The sequence below is a fragment of the Marmota marmota genome, unplaced genomic scaffold (assembly GCF_001458135.2).
Source record: "Marmota marmota marmota unplaced genomic scaffold, marMar, whole genome shotgun sequence".
Taxonomy (NCBI): domain Eukaryota; kingdom Metazoa; phylum Chordata; class Mammalia; order Rodentia; family Sciuridae; genus Marmota; species Marmota marmota.
Genome location: NW_026000076.1, coordinates 4220578 through 4224723, shown reverse-complemented (window position 1 = coordinate 4224723; position 4146 = coordinate 4220578). Strand labels below are relative to the sequence as shown.

The window sequence follows — 4146 nt, the reverse complement described above, 5'->3', positions numbered from 1 at the left end:
AAACAAGTAGCTTTTATTTACCCTTGCAGCTCTCAAGTGGGTCCCATTTTTAGCCACCGAGTGCAGAAGAGTCCAGTGGGAAAGGGACCCAGCTCAGTCAGGGAGAAATTGGTTTCTATTTCCAGCTCTACCACTGTAACCCCTGCCAAGTTTATTAAAACTAAGTGCCTCGGTTTACCCGACCTTGAAATGGGGTTTGTAATGCCAGTTCCCAAACTGTAGGAAACCTCTGTGAAAGCACTTTTATTTGTCTAGGTTCATTTAAGGGTCACTGTGGCTGGTCTGTATTTTCTGAATTATACATTGTTTGAGAGTTAATGTGCACTTTTTAAAATATAAAATTGTACAATTTAAAGAGTGATCTTTGACAAGTGTTTATATTCAGATAGCAATTGAGGGGCAAGATGGAAGAGTTTGTGTGGATGGTGGGAATTGAAGTGTGAAGTAGACCAAAAAAAAAAAAAGTGTCATTTTAATAAAACCTTTTATGTAGTCACAAATGGGTTTGAGAAGAGTGAACCTTGTTTGGAGGTGTTTTAGATGAGATACTGCTATGTGAGCACATGGAGTGGAATATAGCCTTACCTTTGTGAAACCAATGTAATGAATTGAAGAATTCCAGTTCCCTTTTAAGTATGCTTTATATGAGGTAAATAATCTTTCCCCTTGTTTTTCCTAAATGGATGGAACTAAATTAGAAATGTGAACTCTTGTCATGTTAGAAACTTTGAAAGAATGACTTGAAGAACCATGGATTTTAGTTTGCCACCCCTGTCTTGCACCATATGATGATCCAGAGGATAATTTATTTTGAGGATGCTTTTTTTTTTTCTTATTCCTATCTCTGCAACTCCTTTTGCCACATCGCCTCCTTCCAGAGTTTTGAATCTTTACTGTGTCAAATTGCATGAGTTTTCTCTGTCTAGGCTGACTGCCTTGAACCCAGCTGCTTAGTCATTATCATCATTTTTCTCTTTCTTTTCATTCTAAGCCTTCTTTACCCTGGTAGAAAGAATTATAGCTTTTGGCTGCTAAAGCCCTATACTTACTTGGAAGTGTCTAGGTATGGCTGTGGTCATGAGGCTGAAACGTTCATCGTAAACTCCAGAGAAGCTGAATCTTTGTCCGGGTTTTCTGAATAGAACCCAGGGTACAAATGGAAGAGTTGGCATATTTTTTCCTTCATTTTTTCTGAAATCTCCTTTGGAGAGATGAATTTGATTACCAAGGGGAGTCTTGGGAACAGGGTGCTGTCTGAAGTCTAACTCAGCCCTTGACTGATTGGGAGCATTCCTGCAAAGGAGTGGGAAAGAGGAAGTATGGGCTTGAGAGGGGATGGAAGGCCCTCTACAGCCAGATAACTAAAGTGTAAAGGAGCCCTGGATTCCTGATTGGGAGTGGGAGAGGGCCAGGTGTCGAAAAGGATATAGTACAGTTTTAAGGCAAATTCTGGGGTGCGATGGGCCCTTCTGTCCCTTTCTCTTAGAGAGTGTTTTTTGTCCCTCAGTATCAAATGCACCTATTCTACAGTTATCAGATCTGTTCACTCTCTTCCCTCCATGCTCTGAATGAGGTCTGGTGTCTATGTCCTCCTTTCAAAGCTGGCTTTCCCTTTAATAGAGGAAACCAATCAGTTTAAGTTGCAAGAAACCCTCAAAGTCTCCATTTACCCTTCCTTCCAGATTAATATCCCATATCTTGCAGATTAAGAATTCATTTAGGCTTCAGTATCTCTTGGAAGGTTAAGAAGTGGGATACTTAGTTTGGCTGAGAAAAGTAAGCTGAATAGTCTATACTAAGATACAGAAAACTAGTTTTTCTTGAGAAAGATAATGAGTTAATTGCAACTGTGGGCACTTGGACAAGGGAGGGCGGGCATAGGGGTGGAGTTGTGCTAGACAGCTTGTACCCTTGTCCTTGAGAGAGGAAAGGATCCCACTAAGCTGGTATAGTCACCTTGTTGTGCTTTTCCTCCTTCCATTTGTCCTGTGAGTGGAAGAAGTTAACAATACGGAGGTGGAAGTAACCATCTGTTCACAGAAAGGGAAACAGACTTTAACTGAACAGTAGGGATGACTATGTTCACCTGGCATCGGTAACAAGCACTGGAGGTATGTATTACACCAGAGAATGCATCATGACAGGAAAAGTGAGGCTAATTTTGTAAGAAAGCCTGAGGTTATTTCAAGAGTGACTTTGGTGGTACTTTTTCTTGTGGGGATGAAAGGTAGCACACAAAGAAATGAAGTCCTACTGCTCTGAGGCCTGCTATTCCTGGTGAGATAGTTGGATGTGCTGCAAGAAGATCCCAGACCTGAGGAAGCAGGATAAGGCAGAAATAGCAAAAGATGTTTCTTTGCTCAGAATGCTAGACTGTTCAGGGAGAAGGCAGTCCTGTTGGATACATGAGAAGGAGCTTGTGAAATCTGTGTAAAAGGCCAAGGTTTTTGAAAATAGCCAATGAAGATAGCTGGAAGTCTTCTCAGAGCTTGATGTCCTGCATGGGGGCAAAGAGCTGCTTAACAATGGGACCAATGTCAAGCGGGGGGCAAATTTGACAAAATGACAAAGGCTTATCTAAAGCAGTTTTTCAAACATTTCTGGATGACAACAGTACAAAATACATTTTTATTTTGAGACCCAGAACATAATTAAGTATATGTGTTCAATACCAGTTTCTATTTCTATTCTATTACTGTTTCTGTTCTGAGGTATACAGTTGATGGAGAGCTCAGTGTCTCCCTTCATCTTTCCTTCCAGATTAATGTCCCATATCTTACATATTAAGAATTCATTTAGGCTGGATCCCTGTTGGTGGGACAGAAGAGCACACCTGATGCCTAAGAGGTATAGGATGCATATAACTGAACGGCAGCTGGATGGGGGTAAATGCAAAAATGGGGACTTCCCACCAGTTTTGTATACTCCAAAGCAAAACAGTTTTGATGGAAGAGGAAGAAGTGAACTCAGATTTGAAAACAGATTTCACAAGAGCAATAGACTTTTCTCTGCTGGCTAAGTGAGAAGACAAATGGATCCTGAACAAATTGGCTGATGGATTTAGGTCATGTCCACTTTCATAGGCTGGGTAGGGAGCATGGGCTTGTAATGCAAAGTGTCATGGTGAGTGGGAGGCTCACACCTCCCCTTCCAGCTTTGAGAAGTTTGAGCAGAAAAAGTGGATAGAACGTGTTGTTTCTAAACCCCACTTGCTGATCAAACATGTTAGGAAGTTGGCTGCTTGCCTCACTGAGAATTGGAAAAGGATCCTCATTCCTTTTTTTTTTTTTTTTAAAGGGTTAGGCTATCGAGACTTCCTTAGAAGTCTGTTTCATGATCTATAACTAAGCTCAAGCTTCTGCCTCAACCAGCATCTGGGAGCTAATTAATCAAGGGCAGAGCCTATCTGCAGGCTTTTGATTTCCTTTTCATAACAATTAACATCTGACTGCAGCACCTAATACTCCCACCAGCAAGTAAAACAAGGTCTGCAGAAAAAGTATACTGGTTTCAGAGTTCATCCAGCATGTTGCTTGGTTACTGCTTGCTTTTTATCATTGACATTACATTAGTTGGATCCTCCCTTTGACCTATCTTGCTCCCTTGTCTGCTTTTCTTACCTTAGTTGATAATTTTTTTTTCAGTGTTTGTCATCCTTTGTCCTAAATGCTTTCTCTTATCTTCTTTCACCCTTCTTTCTCCATCTTCCCAAATGCTGTCTTGGCATTTATTCAATGCTTTCTACCCTGGCTTCTCTAATCTTATCTCTGACCTCCCAGACTTATGGTGTCCACCTAACTATTCCCATGGAGCCCGATTTTGGATTCTGAAGCTTAGAATGAGGATCCAATTTATGTATTGGTTTTAATTTAACTTTAAATTTTTAGACATGGAGATACTACCTTGGGTCAAGTTAATTTACTTGTTTCCGAATAGACTTAAAAATTCATTAAAAAGGACATTTTGGGGCTGGATGTATAGCTCAGTGGTACAGCACTTGCCTAGCATGTTAGTGCAAGGTTGTGAGTTCAAACACATAAAAGTATATTTGAAAGATAAGGAAAATTTCTCCCTACTTGATATGTATTTATTCAGTGGGATTGGGAGGAAGAAGTAAATTTTTTTTTTTTTTTTTTTTTTTTTTAA

The 4146-nt window shown here is 40.2% G+C and overlaps 1 protein-coding gene across 10 annotated transcripts in view; it reads left to right on the top strand.

Annotated features, from left to right (window-relative positions):
• Window positions 1-4146, top strand: part of Tlcd4 (TLC domain containing 4) — a 90497-nt gene that overhangs the window by 2373 nt on the left and 83978 nt on the right. Inside the window, exon 1 of one of the 10 annotated variants that reach the window (XM_015500863.2) lies at window positions 31-2111. The exons of the other annotated variants lie outside the window; for them this stretch is intronic. The gene's annotated coding sequence lies outside the window, so the exon portion shown is untranslated. Of the gene's footprint in view, window positions 1-30; window positions 2112-4146 lie in introns of those variants that run through there. 10 annotated transcript variants of the gene reach the window in all.